Below are 19,412 nucleotides of genomic sequence, written 5' to 3' on the forward strand. Positions count from 1 at the left end.
GCCATGCATGGTATGTACTCACTTATAAGTGGATCTTAGCTATATCTATACACACACACACATATATATACACACATATGTGTATGTATGTATATGTATGTATGTATATATAATTATATATATTTATTTCTACAAGCATGCTAAATATTTTGAATCTTTATTTTCTTCATTTATTTGTTTATTCATTTTACATCCCAGTCACAACTCCACTCTCATATATAATTACAGGATAACCATGCTGCAATCCTCAGATCTCAAGAAGTGAAGTAACAAGGAGGGCCCAAGTGAGGATGCTCGAATCCCACTCCGAAGGGGAAATAACATAGACACTGGAAGTGGAGGGAGAGAGGGAACTCATTGAGAGGGGGTAGAGAGGGGAGTCAGGGGTAGGGATCAGGTATGGGGAGAGCAGGGATGGGGGGTGAGAGGGCTGGTAGAGAGAAGAAAAATTTTGGTGTTGGGGCATCTCGGGCACAAACTGGAGACCTGGAATTGTGAAGGCTCCTGGGAAGAAATGGGGTGACCTAGCTGAGACTCCTAGCAGTGGGGGACAGGGATACTGAGACTGAAGTGGTCACATCCTGTAGCCAAGCAGGACTTCCAGTGGAGGGGAGGGGACACCGGCCCACCGACAAAACCATGGACCCAAAATCTGTCTTGCGACAAGATGTGCAAGGGATAAAAGATGGAACAGAGATTGAGGGAATGGCCAACCAATGACTTGCCCAACTTGAGCCACACCCCATGGGAGAGAGCCAACCCCTGGCACTATTGATGATACTCTGCTATTCTTACAGACAGGAACCTAACATAACTGTCCTCTGAGAGGCTCCACCCAGCAGATGATGGGAGCAGATGCAGAGACCCACAGCCAAGCAGAAGGTGGAACTCAAGGGGTCTTGTGGAAGGATTATGGGAGTTGGAGGGGTCAAGGACATCACAAGAAGACCTACACAGACAACTAACCTGGGCCCGTGGGGGCTCACAGAGACTGAACCACCATTCATGGAGTAGTCCTAGGCCCCCTACACACATGAGGCTGCTTGGTCCTCAAGTGGCCCCCTAACAACTGGAGCAGGGGCTGTGTGTGACTTGGACTCTGTTGTCTCCCTCTGGATCCCATTTTCCCTAGCAGGGCTGCCTTGTCTTGCCTCAGTGAAAGAGGAGGCCCCTGGTCCTGATGCTACTAGGTGTGCCAGGGCAGGGTGGTACAAGGGTGGCAGGGGAGGTATGTGGAAAGTGGGTGGGAGGGTGGGACTGGGAGGAGAGAAGGGAGTGGAGTTGTGACTGGGATGTAAAATGAATAAACAAATAAATAAATGAAGAAAAGTAAAGATTCAAAATATTTAACATGCTCTTAGAAATAAAAATAAAACAAGTAATCTTTAAATTATAAATATCTGATGTGTCTATGTGGTATAACCTGTGTTAGTTACTTAAAAATTTTCAATTTTTAAATGGCTCGGAATGACACTAGCTCTGACCACTTAACAATTTACATACTGAAAAGTGAACTGCTTCTCAGGGCGTTTTGAAGACAGTCTTAATTCTACTTTTTTTCATTCTAACAACAGGAACAAGGGTTTACTTTCCTTTAACACATTTTATTAAGCAGATACAGGAAGGGCAGTGGTTTTGAAAAGAGGGTGATGTTAGTCATGTTTTTAGAAGTAGGGCTGCCAAGCAAAGTCACCAGGACTCTTTCGACAGAGGCGATTCATAAAGTCACATCACCTGCGGCTTGTCTGCATGACCAACAAGAAAGGTGAGTGGGTAAAAGTAGACAGGTGGCCCCTCCTCATCCAGCATGGCTCCTCATCAGCAATGCCACACTACCAGGCACTGAGAGCACTGCTGCCCATCAGCAATGCCACACTACCAGGCACTGAGAGCACTGCTGCCCGTCAGCAATGCCACACTACCAGGCACCGAGAGCACTGCTGCCCGTCAGCAATGCCACACTACAGGAGATTGTGTTAGACATTAGCTCCCTGATGGAATAGAGTTAACCAGCACTAACCCACTTCTAACACAGATGGCATTTTCAAAATCAGCATGCATCTTCTTGTCCTCCCTAGAAAATGAATAGCCCCTAAATGACATTTTCATCTAGGATTAATCATTTTGAGGTGTCAATAAATCGATAAAAGAACCATGGCATCTTCTACTGTTAAAGTTCTGAAGGAAAGCTGATATATTAATTTGTCTCAGCTGTAAGTTTCTCCTGTTGGGGTCAATGTGTTTAATATTTCCTGGGAAAAAAACGTGTAAGGGGGAAAAGGGTTATTTTTCAGCATTCTTTTAATTAGGATCTGAAATAACAAAAGTTATAAACATTTTTTAACATTATGAAAGCCATTGTTTCCATACTTTCTGAAATGTAAATAAATGGCAATTGATTTTAGAGACTTCTAAAGTGAAGGCAAGACACAGCTTCATAGAGATCATGAAAAGCAATGCTTCAATGTTGGCTATATCAAATTAAGATGTGCCATCGGAGTGCCCAAAAGCTGTTGACTGTTTCAAAATTCTTGACTTCAAATTTCAAGACATTCAAGAATCTTGCTGAGGAATTAAATTCTGCAATTATAAACTGGTTTAGATGCAGACTAAACTAGAAAATAAGCTTTTGTATAACTGGGTTCCAATCTCTTTCTCTCTCTCTCTCTCTCTCTCTCTCTCTCTCTCTCTCTCTCTCTCTCTCTCTCTCTCCGTGTGTGTGTGTGTGTGTGTGTGTGTGTGTGTGTGTGTGTGTGTGTGTGTACAGGGCTGTACACACTGTGTGCACATATAAGTATAGTGAGGGCCAAAGAATTCTTCCTGGATCACTCTCTGCTTTGTCTTTTGAGACAGGGCCTCTCAAGCTGTCTATGTGGACTGGCCAATGAAATCCAGAGATCTGCTAGTCATCACTTCCCTAGGGTTACAGACACAGGCTGTCACACCTCAACTTTTTACATGGGTGCTGAGGATATTAGCTCAGGTCCTTGTGCTTGTGTTTCAGGCACTTTACTAATGAAGAAACTTTATCTCCAGACCCGAAATATTAAAAACCAAACCTTAGAAAACCTCTAGGGAATATTCCACTTATATGGTGAAAACTCTTGATGGACGCATGGTATCTTGGCCAAGTGTGGGTCCAGGTCTGACGGTCTCAGGCCCTCAGTGGAGCAGCCCCAATCCAGTGTGGATTAGGAGCTTGGGCCCACAGTGTGCACTAAGCGCTTACCTTAGACAACAAGGTGGCTGACACACTCAGCAAGCTCTCAGCCCACCTCAAGAACACTGACAAAGATCTGCAGATGGCTCTTGGTGCAGAGGGCTCTACAGTCTTCTTGTGGTGGAAGTTTGGGATTACCCTGAAGGAGGAGACAGAGGAAGATGTAACCCTGAGACCACACCGCGGGGCAACAAGCTCTTCTTCACCACAAAATGAGGCTCTGAACAGAGAATTAGAACGGCTTGTGATGATTCTAAAAGGTCACATGTTCTTTTTTAAAACTCTTTCTTCTGAGGCAGAGGCAGGAGGATCTCTGTGATTTCAAGGCCAGCCTGGTCTACAACCAACCAGGGCTGGTACACAGAGAAACCCTGTCTTGAAAAACAAAACAAAACAAAATCTTTCTTCTGTAGTACTACATATTCAAGTATTATGCCTACACCAAACCTTGGAGAATTTAAGCACTGCCTTATCTCTTGGGAATAAAAAATTGGGGAAAACATGGGAACAATTTGTGTTGTCAAATGATCACAATCATACATCATACTTTAATAAACATGACTAGTGTAGCCCAGAATCATCTCTAAATTGGCCTCTTAGTGGGTAAGTACCACAAACAGACTCTTGCTCTTGATTTTAATGTGGTAATTATCTATAGTTTTGGCACACTTAGTAGGCTCTAAATTTTTTCATGAATAGAATAGCAACAAACTAAATATTTGCAAAGTCAAAGATTACATCAAATGAAATAATTAAAAGACTAGACATTTTGATTTAGAAAATATGTCCTTTAAAAATATTAACAATATAAATTCTAATTATATACTAAATGTTAAAATAATATTCCAAAATGATCATGAGAAATGATCAAAGTATGTTATTATAACTGATAGTCCTGACAAGGAATGGAACAGTGTACATTAAACTATGTGACAAACTGTTAGAATGTTAACAGTTTATTTTCATCTAATGGAGAGTAGGACATGAACTCTATGATAAAATTGTTACCTGTGGCTCTAATGCTACCTGAATAAGTTATTATATCACACTGAAATCAGAAGATGCTATCCAATCAATATGATTTCCATATATAGTTTTAAGGAAGTGCAGCTTGCTCATTTTTTAAGGATGTAAAAGTCAATAACAAAGCCTCTTCATTTGTTTTTCATTAGCTTATAGAACATTGGTAAAAGTTGATGGCCTTCCTCAAAACGTTGTCCAACTATTCAGACTAACTGACTTGGTTGGAAGAAAAAAAAATGCAGAGGCGCTTTATCAAAGCTGTCAATAAGGACCTCAAATAATATAAACAAGCAAATCTGCAAGGGCACTCAAGAGACAATTCTCCACAATGCCTAGGATTCCATTTGACTGCACACTCTGAAGGGTGGTGCTGGTCTTCAAGGTCCAGTGGAAAGTGTAAGAGCACATTTCATTCAGGACAGAGGCTCCTCCCCATTATTGTTCAGCAAAACCATGTCATGAACACTGGAGGAAATTCAGGACTGTGTTTACTCAGAATCACTGAGTTAATGGCAGACGAGGCTTTCACACAGTAGGACACAGTTGTCTGAAATGCTTACATTCAGTTCCCTTGCAAACCTCTTGCTATTTAAAATGTTGTGGCCTTAAAGAACAGCTACTTTAACTTGTTTGAGACAGTATGTCATGTGGCCCAGGCTGCCTTCAGAATGTATGTACCTAGCAATCTTCCTGCCTCAGCCTTAGTACATGTATGTACCACCAGGCCTGACTTTTTGTTTTAATCTGAAAATGTCTATGTCAAACATTTAGTAGTTAAATCTAGTAGGCACACCAATTTATGATTATATATATTATCAATGGCATATAGTATTCCACTACTAGTAATGATAAATAGTATATAAATTGTGAGATAAATATAGCATAAAATTATGTACACATGTACCAATGGCCAAGGTTCCTATGATCTTAATCTAAAATCACAGATGGATTTGGTATTAAAATGGTGCTTCATCTAATTTTCTCCTCATAAGGGACAGAAATTGTTTAAAAGAGTCAGTGTGATCATCTGGTAAATTAGACAAGCCCATGCATGCTCATGTGTGTGTGTGCTCACACACACACACACACACACACACACACACACACACACACATTCATGCATGTGCACATACACTAATATATAAATTTATGATACATATTACTGTGGGTGTTTTTATTTCCTTTCCTTTAAGATGTTCCAGTGTCCTTTTTGTTGGCACTATTTGAGACCCTAGAACTGTCTGCCAGCGTTTCAATGGCAGGGTTTGTAATCACTATCATTGCTATGTAATGTGTCTATACAGATTTAATCAAAGGTAAAAAACCTTTGGTACCTGTAACAATTTATTGTTAGAGAAAAAGAATCCTAATCAATAAAACAAAAATTCAATCTGAAAATTAGACTAAGGAACTTTCACATTTCCTTTATGAAAAGTGTTGAACAGCCACAGCCATTACACAAATGCAAAGTAAAACTATTTTGAGATGCTACCTAAGCTACATCAGAATGGTTAAGGAAAAAACAAACAAACAAGCAAACAAACACACACACACCCCAATTCTGGCAAGAACGTAACAGGTAAACAGTTGGGCAAACAGGGTAAACAGGAATCCTAGCACACAGTGATTAGCCACTATGCAAATCAGCACGGAGGCTTCCTAAAGATCTGAAGGCAGAGCTCCCATATGACCCAGCTATACCACTCTTGGCATATGCCTTAGGGACTGTGTAACCACCAGACAGATAACTTGCACATCCATATTTATTCCCGCTCTATTCAGCAAGAACTGGAAGCAGCCCAGATGTCCACCAACTCATGGGTAATAAAAATGTGATACATATATAAAACAAACTTTCATTGTACCATAAAGAAAAATGAAAACACGGAATTTTCAGAAAAAAAGATGAAGCTTGAAAATATTGCATTAAGTCAAAGGAAAGGAAAGGAGAGGAAAGGAAAGGAAAGGGGAAGAGGAGGCTTAAGGGGCACAGAGGACAGTAGAATAAATGAAATATGAAAGTGGGTGTGAACCCTGAGGGGGCTTGTATGGCGGGAATATAAGGGGGAGGAGATGGTGGGGGAAGGTCAACCAAAAAGATATATGAAAAAGCCCTAAGAAAATCTGCTATTTTGTAAGCTATTTAGGGAAAAAAAAATGTGTAAGCTTGAACAGAGGTTCCCTGAATAGGTGAATGAAGCTGCTCCCAGAATCTGTAAGGTTTTAAATGAGAATTTTGTAGCCAGGGATAGGTTGCCTCCCCTGAATCTGTTGCCTCCTGAAACAACACAGCTACTACCACTGCTGGTGGTTTCCTACTGTAACTAGCTGGTAAAGATACCACATACTTTGGTCATGGATCATAGAAAGGTCAGCCTGGGACTGAGCTAGAAGCTTTGTTGCTGACTAGCTTTCACAGAGGTAGATGGGCTGTGTGAACTAGTGGTGGACAGCTGTCATCAGTAGTCTTTCTCAGCTGTAGAATGTCTTGCACTGTTCACCTATGATGTAACAGTGGTATGATTTTGGGGAGATAACCCCAAGATGTCTAATGGGTTTGAGGCTTGCTCCATAGGAGGGAGCTCACTGCTGGCGCTGGAAACCTGGTGGAAAGCCCTCAGCTACGGAGGAGCTAGGTCCTAGTGGGGAGGCTACTGCTCTTGCACTGAATGGATGATAGCCTTATATCCATATGCATATAACTGTACACACGTACGTATGTATCTGCCCACATACTGTATTGCTATAAGCTTTGCAGTGGTTATGAAAGAGGCTCATAAGTGGCCTAAGTGTCGGGAATTAGTGGTCACTGAACACTCAGCCTCAATGGAACAGCTATGTAACTCTCCTCCAGTGTTCAGAAAACGTCACGGAAGAGGCAGAAACAAAGTAAAAGCCAGAGAAAGGGACAGGGATGGTGCTGTGCAATGGTGCTTTACAGCTGATGTGGCCACCACACGCCCCACCTCTCAGCAGTTGTGAGCACTTACAGAGGACCTGCCCAAGACCCCACCCGTCCCCGAGACTCTAGGAAGCAGAAGGCTGCAAGGCCTCATCCCTCCTTGAGAATCACTGGCAGTTAATGTTTGCTTGGGGAAAGAGAGACAGTTTGTTCAGTCATATAGCCACTGGAGCAGACCAAGCTCCTATAAATGAATAAATTTTCACCATGACCTGTAAGAAATGCTATTACACACACACACACACACACACACACACACACACACACACACCATCAAAGTGTAAGGAGGTATTTGAGAAGAGAAAGGGGACCAGCAGGAGTGGTAGAGGACGAGAGGGTAATTGGGACAAATATGATCAAAATACATTATGTATGTATGCATGCATGTATGCATGTGATAATGAAGCTAACTATTATAGATAAATAATGTTCTAATAGAAACACTATACTTAATCTCAGCAACAGGTCCAAAAGCTGAAAGTTAAATACAGATTTCGTGTTGGGATATTTGAGAAGCTCTGATTTAACATATGTAAAAACCAATAATGTATTTTAATTTGACAGCATGAATACATTTATTCACTAAATAAAGTTGGAAATTTAAAACAACTGGTAACTTTTTTCTTTTTTTTATTAATTTATTCTTGTTACATCTCAATGGTTATCCCATCCCTTGTATCCTCCCATTCTTCCCTCCCTCCCATTTTCCCCTTATTCCCCTCCCTATGAACTGGTAACTTCTTAAGTTTTTGCTAATGTGGAGAATTGGGGGTGTCAATGTGTATACCCAAGACAGGAACACACACACTCTATGAGTAGCAAGGAAAGTGACGTGTTAGGGAACTAATCATTTCAGTAGACTCACACTATTCATACGGGGCATGGCAGAAACCCAATCTCAGAGCTCCAGACTCAAGAGTAAGCCCCTTTAAATGTGTCTACTCCTCCTAGGAGAGCAATGGCACAGCCAGAGCGCGTGTCCCCAGTAGATGTCTGTTAACCGGCTGCATTAAAACTAACAGTGCATGTGGGAGGCTATCCTTGGGGCACTGACCCATCTTCACTTAGCAACATACAAGGAGAGAAGCGGCACCCACCTTTTGGTGCAAACCAAAAGATATACTAGATTATAGAACATAAATTCAGGTTTATTTCTATGTATTAAAATTTTAATTTATTTTACATGTATGAGTATGTATGTATATGTATGTATGCATGTATGTGTACCACATGTGTGCCTGGTGTCTGAAGAGGTCAGAAGAAGGCATCTGATCCCAGGGAATTGGAATTACAGATTATTGCGAGCCACCATGCGGGTGCTAAGAATTGAACCTGCGTCCTCTGCAAGAGCAAGGAATACTTTTAACTGCTGAGCCATCTCTCCAACCCTATTTTTATTTCATTATTTAAACAAAAATATTTGTACTTTAAACAACTGAGTTAATTCACCATGTAAGTTTTTTTTGCATATGTAAACTTCAAAGGCATAAAATCACAGTTGAAACAAATTGTCTTCTTAAGCTTCACCTGAAGTTGTTTTCAGCAATTGCATTACTTAGAAAAGTCACTTAAGTCTGAATATATCTGTGTAGGGCATCAACTTTAAAAATATATTGTTCATGAGTGAAGAAGGATTAATTTAAACCTTTTTTAATACTTAGAAATACAAACTTAGCTCTCCCAATAGCCACTTTTTGAATACCAGAATTATGAATCTACTAATATGTTATGCTCTGTATCCTGTATTTATTGTTTTTGCTTGTAACCTAAAAAAGTATCTATGCCAGAGTCTCCTCTTTACTTTTAACATATTGCTTTCTTACAATGTTTAAAATATTTATATTACTTTAAAAGACAGTAATTGGAATGCTCTATGTATGAAGCTTTACTGTGAAACGGTTCATATCTGGAAATCCAGGAGTTTGCATAGTTTTATAGCTGAAGTGGTAGGGGCAAACACACTTTGTCCTTAGCAATGTTGAGTAGTTTTAAATGATATTCAGCATATTAATGTCAACTAGTAAATATCAAGGAAATATAATAAAGAGGACTGGCTATCAAGCAAAAAAAGTATGGCACCTATAGAAAGCCTCACAATCTAAAGGTTACATAGGACTGTCTAAGAGAATACTTTGTTTTCCAATGAGACAACAAGCAACATTGTGTCCTTTTAGAGTTACACATCCACAGCATAAGCTAGAGCTATTGATGAAAAGACACTGTCCTGGGGCTCTCCAGGGAGAATACTCAGACTCACTGTACTCTGTCTTCTCTTCCACAGGGGACATAATGGTGCTTGATGGCCCCTCCTGAGCAAGGGACCTCTCTGATAGGGCGGGAGAGTCAGGACTTTGCTCTTAGAGATGCAACTATGGAGTCCTTCTCGAGTGGCTGTTGACTGCAGCTAAGGAGGAGTCACAGACTCACTGGATGAAAGTTCCCTGGCCTATGCACGAGGAGGATCTGTATAGTAGAGGTGAATTCTTTGGGGTAAGTGACAACATACATGTCACATGAAGCCATCAATTCTGTAATTATTTCATATGACTCAACTTGGTGAAGTGGTGGAGCATAAATTCTGGTACATGTGAGGGAGCACTTGACTATTAAGCTCCACCCACAGCCCAGGCGGGACATTTCTGATGTCTGTTATCGTTATTATTATATTTGTGAACAATAACATATGGAGGCATGGTAAGCACTTTGTACATGTTAAATACTATTCCAGACATTTAGTATGCATAAAATACTCTAATTTTCTGCATGATGCATACTCCTGTTCCCTTTCAGAAAGAAGGAAACAAAAGCACAAGCAAGTGAAGTGAAGAGTCTCGTGGCTCTGAACTCTCTAGCTGCAGGCAGTATAACAACCCAGCCAGTCTGACTTAAGAGACCGACTTAACTACAGCATGGACATGCTTATGCAAAACAGGCTGGTATAACTTTATTAAGTGACATGTCTAATGTGTAACCCCGATGACAGGAGTTATGGGTGTGTAGTGAATGACACACGTGGTAGACAGTCTCTATGTGTTCTGCCATATTCACTGTTTCAGTAATTTAAAAATCTTTCATAGAAATTTCTCTCATTAAGTAAGATGGGCACACAGTAAGATTGCTGCTTCTAAGGAATACTTTCAAAGGCTTCCTGCCCGTCCACCCATCTCAAGAGGAAGGTGAAGCACTAGCTTACTTATGAGTGAAATTCTCAGCACACTAGAGGAGTAGCTCCTGAGGCTTCTCTACAAAGGGACATTTGTTTGTACAATGCCACAGGGTACTTGGTTGTAACTATTTGTTCAATGTCTGTGTTCTGTGTTAAACCACAGTCTGAGGACCACACAGTCTTAGCACAAGCTCCTGGTGTCCCAGGCAACATCTGACACACAGCATGTTGCCACTACGGCGTCATTTGATGCTAAATGGGATTTATCTTCCATCTTTTAGGTTTACTCATACATAAGTGGTACTTTAGTATATCTGATAACATCGACCTCACATAAAATGTAACATTTGACAGTTATTGTCAGGATATTAGCTTTAGAGATAGGACACAACTTTGAAATGAACCCTTGTGGTTCAAAGCAGCAAGAATCCAAACTTCCAGTTCCACATCACTTTTAGTTGCAACTTGTTTCTTCTGACAGTAGTAGCTCCAAAGATCCAGACAGAAGCCATTATAACACACACTACATTTGCTGCACTAGAGATACTCTACAAAATTCCTAACCGCCTTTGCTTGACCCTGGAAAAGAGATGCTAGGCATTGCCTCCATTTGTGTGATGTGTGTGTCCTTGCTTTTCAGGGCGCTTAGCTGAACAAAGTCACGGCTTTCACTTCACTGTGACATCTTCAGGCAGGCACACACTGTACCTTGGCTGTGCTCACCCCTCACTGCCCTCTCTTACACCTTTGTGTTTCAAGTTCCTTCATGCAACAAAAGCTCTAGCTGATACCTTGGACCAGTCAACTCTAACTCACAGAACGAAAGGAGTGTCAAGAAAACTACACTATGAACATCAAAGCGTATCACATAGTAAACCGTGTCTCCATGTCCCCAGCACCCCTCCAGAGGCCCTGTGAAGACATTCTTTCCACTGGTAAATTAGGAAACAATCGTTTTAAAAACATGAACTTTTCTGATTTTAGTTTTATATGAGAGATGGCCAGTTCACAATAATGTTACACAGTTTAGTAGAGGGTCAGAAAAAAGAGCTCAAGGCTCCAAACATAAAACAAAACCACAGGCAAATGCTACTTACCTGACGGTGATCTTCCATATGAACATGCAAGCAGCACGTTCAGTGACAGTTTAAGGACAGTTAACACACTGTCAAATTAACACCTAAGTGACTAGAGTTTTTAAATATTCATGCCCTAATACTTTGTTATTTTTTCATTTGCTAGCGTCGCCTTTAAACTGAGAGCGTATCATGAAGTGTCAACTTCAGAATCCAAGTGACCTAATGTTTTATTTTTCAAAACTTAATAATGCATAAACCCTAAAATGAATGTGTACAAACATAACATTTACATTCTTTTTTTGGTGGGGGGAGGGTGTTTCATGACAGGATTTCTCTGTGTAGTCTTGGCTGTCCTGGACTCACTCTGGCCTCGAACTCAAATATCTGCCTCGCTCTGCCTTTTGGAGTGCTGGGATTACAGGCATGCACCATCACACCCAGATACAATGAAGAAATCTTACATTAAAATGTTTGCATATATGACTTTCTATCAATTGAAAGACTCTGAGTCCTCCATGTATAACTTCTGAAATACCAAAGGATCCTGTAAAAATTCTCCCACAGATAAATTCTCAACTAAGAATTTGATTTTCATAAGTCTCTGGTGCAAATAGTTAAGAAATTTAAGAAACTATAATAGAAGTACAAAATGGTCAGAACTGAGTCATTTCCAAGGTTTTATTCAAAAGATGTTCAGTGAATAGGAACATAATATGAAAGTTCAGAAACAAGTTAATGCTTTACTTTTAAAATCCTGGATTACTTATATCCCAAATTTATTGCTTCTCCACTCACAGCAACATATGCTTTCTCATGGGATTGTCTGCAACTGCAATTCTTCCTGTTGGCTGAGGGTGGATGTTGTGTCTAGGATGCTCACTCCATTGTCAACATCTGATGACTCATAAGAGATGCTGAGGTAGGTGCTTGTCACAGGGGCAATTCTGATAAACCTATCATCAAGCTGTGGAAAATGGCTTAAAAATGGCAAGATTAAATTAATATAATTTTCACAGCTCTAGTTAAGTAAGAAAAATTATTCAAACTGTTTCAGTTTCAAGATTGTGACTGATAGCGCAATGGTCAGCGGGATCCCTGAGCAGCACTGAGGCATCTTTGTTAAGTTATCCTCCCGGGATCATGAAGCAGCTGTGTCCGGGGAGACAGTAGCATAGCGCTGATGGACACTGGCTTCAGATCACAACTGTCACTGCTCCCCAGCATTAAAGCTCAACGACCATGAATCCAACAGGAGACACGTCCATAGGAAGAGATGGAGACAGCAGATACATTCTAAGAAGCATTTTCGGTTTAAGTTCATTTGCAATGCATCAAAATGAAACAAAGTGGGGTTCTTGTTTCAGTGGAAGCATAAAAAGAAAGAACAGAGATACCTGATTTTTATCACCAAAGTTTGGTGTTATGAATAGGTAATCCAGCTCATTTGTATCAGTATTTGATGCAAAGGCATAAGAGCACATTTCAATGTACAGAAGCAGTTCTAAACAGTATCTTTTTACACATCCCAGGCTGACTTTAAACTCTTAATTCTCCTGTTTCCGGCTCAAGAGTGCTGACACTATTGGTGTGCGCCACCACCCCAATTCTACAGCAGCATTTTGAAGAAAACAGATTATATTTGTGCCCTGTTTACATTATTTTGATATCAAGGTAAAAAAGAAACCATTATTCAATAGACTATTACAAACTATCATATATGCTCTGACAGATACCTAGAAATTACATAGGCAAATTCAGTTTGGTACAAATAGTCTTAAAACTTAACTTCATTCAAGCAACATTTATAGCATACATTTTAAAGACAATCAGCTACAGTAGAACTACACAAAACTAAACTTGTTAAGCTTCGTATGAAGCATATAAACTAATGTTCTCAACATGGCATGTCTATCTCTTCTGTATAAGACTGTTTTCTGCATTTATCTTATTAAAAGTATAACAGACATGGGAAACTCACACATTGGGTCTTATATTCAGAAAGAAAGTACTCTACAACTTTATTTTAAATATCTATGCTTTATGCACATAAATGCACACATAAGTTAAGTGAAAGTTCTTACCATGATTTCCTTGTGATAGCTAGTCATCTGTTACTCCTGACAGGGTCTTCCTATGTCAAGTGGTCAGTAGCCAAATCACAAAACGGCATTTGGGCGCTCACATCTTCAGATAGGAATGTTCGGCCAAGTGCCAGTTGAGAATTTAAACTGAAACTAAATTACCCAAACTTTATTAAGTTGTTCCCATGTCCACCACCTGATAATGAACAATGACAATAAACTGGAAAACTTAAAGAATGCGTGGTCTACCTCCTTTTAAGCAGTCATGTTATGTTTGAGAAGAAATGCTATGACCCCCAAACTAAACTTTCCAGTATCTTCAAAGAGGTTTGGCTAAGTTTAGTCTCCCCTCAAAGGTCTCCACAGTCATCCAAACATATAATAAGGATGGTATTTGATGGTTCAATAACCATTAAGTGAAAAAGTTAAATGCTACCCAACACTGCCTTTGCCTAAGCCAATTACAACGTCTGGAAACCAGTTGACTTTAACATTCATGTTTTAAAAATACTCACTACATCATCAACTACATAGAGTACTATGTACCATAAAACACACTCAGGTTATACTGCAGACATAGGCCTTGACTGAAAATATCATCTTGGTTTTGGAAAAAAAGGCCACCCATTTATAATTATAATATAAAAAGCTTTAGTTCCTTTTCCATACCAATTCCCGCTGCCCCACCATTGCATTAGTAGCTAATCTTCAGAGAGTCTGTCAATCATGTATGAGTTCTGATTATTATTGGTATTTATTATTGCACAATTGTGCAAATTTCTGATGCTTCTCATATTGATTACTAATTAAAATCTTTCTGATTTATCAACATAGTAGGTTCAAAATTAAGTACAAATATCTAGACAGCTTAAAGACCATAAATCTCAGATTCTACGATCATACGCATACATACAAACATCCATCCATCCATCTACCCATGCTCAGAATTGATAATTATAAAATCAAACCATCAATCAACTCTGAAAAACAGTGAACATGTTCTTCATCCTGAGTATCAAATATCCAACCAGAATTTAATTTTTAGGAAAAAAAAAACCCAAGTACATCTATCTCCTTAGTATGCATTTTTGCTTTCATCTTTAATAAAAGAAAAAAAAATACATGTACATCAAAGAACTGTTGAAATGTATTAATGATTATTGGTGCTTGATTTTCATGCATATTTTTACATGCCTACGAGCGTGGGGTCACATAAAAATGTCTTGAGTAAAAAGGAGGCTTGAGTATAAGAGTGCAAGAAGCCCTAGTTTAGACTTGGTTATGACAAAGAGCTGTGCACTGTTCAACTACTACGTCCCTGCACATAGGATGCTTTTACTCAGACAGTCCTAGTAAAGTGTAGCATGATTTTTCTTTCTTATGTCTTGAAAGAGCACCCATCAGGCAATATCTCAGATCATCAAAGCATCTGTGAATGGAGAGTGATGCTGAACACGTCAGTGTTGTCCACACCACCACACTTGCCACTTCCAGCCTCTACAGTGTCAAAGGCTGCAAACCCAAAGGGCATGCAACACCTTGGCCACCTATTATTTTAAAAGACAAAATGTTATCATATAAGTACCAAAAATACATGTGCATAAGACATTTAACTTAAATTCTATTTGGTCATAAAGTGACAATCTCAAGTGTTTTCTATGCCTGTGTGTCTATAAATGTATGTACATATGTATGTATAGCCCAAGTGAGTTAGTCCAATGTTTGAAAGAGTAAACTAAACAGAAAGATCGCAGACACCTACTTACACAATGCCATCTTACCATCTACAGAAAGAAGGAGCAAATAACTTCTTTTCTTAAATCTTTTTCTTGTTATTTTTTTCTGAGAAAGGGTTTTAGTCTAGACCACGTTGGCTTGGAACACACTATATATACACCCAGGCTGCCTAGAATTCACAGACATCCTCTTGCCTTAGCCTCCTAAGTGTTGGGAGGGATCACAGGCATGAGCCACCTCACTTGGCAAAACTGGAGTTTTAAAAGTTCAGTAGCAAACTAACTTCCTTCTCTAAAGCACTTGCAACCAATCCAGAAACCTGCAGCTGTCCCCCACTGCACCTATGATTCGGGAACAGATGGAAACTGAAATGAGGGGATCCCAGGTCAATAAGAAAGATCCATATTTTATCCCTTCTTGGGTAAAGAATAGTAAAGAAATTTAGGCAAAACTTCTAACAGATAAGTATCAGTATTTTGAGTTCTTACTCTACAAGGTAAGCTCTGCTCAGTGTTAAAGGGGAGGGCTCGGTACACTGTGTGCTCTCAGAATCTCAGTGGGAAAAGAAGCGCATGCTTCCAGGCACAACAGAAGGCTTATTTCACCAGCTCAAGGAGTGGTATGAACCAGGGACTTGGCGAAGATATTTTACTTAGCGGTACTAACCAAGAAAGATACAAGGAAGAGACGTAGTCAGGGACAACAAAACAGAGGTCATGGAGATCTTTGGTAGACCTTAAAATAACTGATAGGAAAAACTACTTTGAAGTCAAAGAAATCACAAGCCTGAAGGAACTGCAGCATTTCAGCATAGTCCAGACACCTCGTGCCTGCCAACCTAAAAGAATGCTTTCCTCATTCCCAGCTCAAAGCCTTACTGAGTGAATCAGGAAGATTATGTTAGCAATAGTGTTAGGATACTTTCTCATTTTGGCAGTAATGAGAAATGAGAATCCAAAATACCATTAAAACTTATCAACTGACTGTAGGGAGAAAACGGGTAAAAATGATGATTTAAACCTTTAAGACTATTTTTTTCTGGTAACTTCCTACATTCAGAAGGAAGGAAATGGTGGCCTGTCAATGTGGCTTCAGTAGTGGTCACAGAGAATTCAGAGTAGGGAAAGAACTAAGCGATGGTGTTTATGACACAGTCCTCAGATTTATCAGTGCTCATTTGCTGGACAAAGCAGACAGATGACAAACTGCCTTTTAAACACATATCTAAATGTTACTAAGAAGAAAAAAAAGATAAAAAAAGTTTAATACACAGGATGGCTGGAAAATAAGGGCAAACTAGTTTAAAGCTATAAACGCCTGCATTTCCCACACATGAAGGCAACCTAACTGAAACCACCAAATAATGAGGGAGATGAAGCCCCAACTGAGCATCTCTTGTCACTAAATGGAGCTTCCAGTACTGGGACTGAGTTACAGCTAATTGAGTTGTTCCCATGGGAATCCCCAAACAATGTAAAACGTAAGCTGTTGCCAAGACTGTAGGCTGCTCTCCACAAACTGACAGCAAGGCATCATTACCACAGACAAGGTCTACACAATTCACTGAAAGGCAGAAGCTGAGCTGGTACTTACAGAGGCTCACCCTATGTTCCAGCATACAGAGTCTCTCCCTCTTGAAAGAAAGTGCTAGGACAACGGTGGCACCAAGTTTGTGGGAGTAACCACTCAATATCTGATCTGACATAAGATCCATTCCACAAGATGGAACCTATGCCTGATACTGCTTGGGTGACCAAGAATCTGGGAGTAGATGGCCCAGGGACCTAGTTTAAAACAAATTACTCCTGATAGAAGCAAAGAAAGAAAGGAAACACCTAGCAATAAGTTGACAAGTCACTCCTAGTAGCCTACTATACTCATAGATCACAGCCATCATCAGACACACTGCCTCCTACAGTAGACAGGAACAAATACAGGACCCACGGCCAGGCACACAGAGAACCCAGAGACCTTGGAACACTCAGTTCTGAATGGGATGGATCCATCAAATCCCTCCCCTCAGGGGTCAGGGAGCCAGCAAAAAAGGGAGCAGAAAGAGTTTAAGAGCCAGAGGGGAATAATCATTTGGAATAGAGAAGATTTCATCCATAAACCATAGAAAAGATTGTTCCTCAAAGGCTTATATCCAGGGTATACTTTATATTCTTCTTTAATTCTTTTTATTTTTTTAATATTTTATCTATATGCGTATAAATGTTCTATTTGCATGTACACCTACAGGCCAAAACATTGTCATGCATTAATTTGTTCCCAATAAAAATAGACATCTAAAGAATATACAATTAACTTGTTATGATGATATTCTTATTATTTTCTGTTTTAACCAGATTTAAATTTTCAGAAAATTTTCTATACATTTTCATATTTCATAAGAAATTAAAAATTTACTAGACTTAATTAAATCTTTGTTAACTTTACTTCCTCATTCTGTATACTGTATACTTCCTGTATATTTCTTGTATAGTTGTCATATTAAAATTTTATATCTATGGCTAAAAAAAAAAAAAAAAAAAAAAAAAAAAAAAAAAAAAAAAAAGAGCCAGAGGGGATGGAGGACGCCAAGGACACAAGGTCCTCCAAACCCACTTGATCAAAGCGCTTGTGACTGAGGCAGCAAGCCCAGGGCCTGCTCCAGGCCCTTCTCACATACGTTACGGCGTCCAGTTCTGTGCTGTTCTGAGATTCCTAGTGTGCAAATGAGTTGGTCTAGTGCTTGTGCTAGACTCTTGGGGTCATTTTTCTTTTGTTTGTTTGTTTTGTCCAATTCCAATGTGTTAGTTTTTGTTTTATCTTATGAATCTGGATGAGAGGGGAGGTGGGGAGGAACTTGGAGAGGAAACCATATTCAGGATATATTATGAAAGGAAAACAAAATCTATTTTCAATTAAAAAAACAAAACAAACCCGATGCGCCTCAGGGCTTTAGTGAAAGCAGCAGCAGCAGCTTCAGGTGAGCACTCTAGAGTTCACAACTTAACTACGCAAAGCAAATGCTGCTGACAACCGAATAACCTAGCAAGGGCTTACAGTCAAATTTCAGTTAAAAACAAAGGTTCTTTCTTTCGGTGGGAGCAAGAATCCTTGTTCAGTGAGACTGAACCCACCTTTGCATACCATAAGCTAAGTCTTAAATCAAAACGCACACCCAGTCCACCTCATTCCTGGCAGTCCTTGCCCAGCTGTCAACACAGGAGAGGCATCTCAACCACGGCACCCAGGAACGGCTCCGAAGAGTAGAGGCTGTGCTTTGCTTTTCTACTGAAATGCCACAACACTAGCTATATGTTTAGCATGATTATTGCATGAATTGTATACTAGAGAAGGGTGGGTTAAATAAAGCTATTATAAATCCAGAAAGTATTAAGCTTTTAATTGTAAGGACCACTACTTTTAACACAAATGGGCAGCAAATTACATCACTTACAAAGTTTCATAAATTTGAGATCTATAGCACTTTATGAAGTTTTTATTGATCTGACCCTGCTTTTCTTCCTTTCTCTCTCTTAAACAAGCTCTAGCTAGTGCAACCATTCATCTCTCTTCAAGAAAAGGCTCTGCCATCAAGTGTGCAAAGTAACTTCACATTTTAGCTGTGTGCAGGGTGCTGGCGCTCTGGGTCTCAATACCAAGCGTGCTCTTGAAAGACATGTTGCAGCGGCAGCAAGGCAGGGTAGCAGCATTAAACAAGCCATGGGGCTCAAAGAACAGTGCTGAAGAAAGATGTTACAGTGCCCTAGCTGCTTCAGCAAGCTTCCACATGGTAATTAGCACGGCAGTAGGTAATTTAACAGGTGTGACCTTCTGTGTAGCAACAATTCCAAAACATCTCAGCCCAAATCGCAACCATTTACTTGCTTTGTTACCCTTATTTAAGGCAGGGAGGGGTGGGAGGTACACAAGCAGACCAATTCTGAGCAAAGAATTAACAGGGTAGAGTGCACATACAAGTAAGTAGGTTCAGGAGAAAGGAAACCAAATAATGAGAAGTCAGAGCATGGTCAAAAAAAATAAGCTGGCTAGGAAATAAATCAACCATTTGGCTCCATCTGTTTGCAATGTCTGTGTGACCCAGATACTAAAATATTGATATTCAGAAATCTGAAAACTGAAAGGAAATATATAG

The 19,412-nt window shown here is 39.8% G+C and overlaps 1 protein-coding gene across 3 annotated transcripts in view; it reads right to left on the reverse strand.

Moving 5' to 3' along the window:
• The window catches only part of ZEB1 (zinc finger E-box binding homeobox 1), a 173,220-nt gene that overhangs the window by 111,814 nt on the left and 41,994 nt on the right, over positions 1-19,412 (reverse strand). The gene's annotated exons all lie outside the window — the stretch shown is intronic.

This window comes from Acomys minous, assembly GCF_964271855.1.
Source record: "Acomys minous genome assembly, chromosome: 5".
NCBI lineage: Eukaryota > Metazoa > Chordata > Mammalia > Rodentia > Muridae > Acomys > Acomys minous.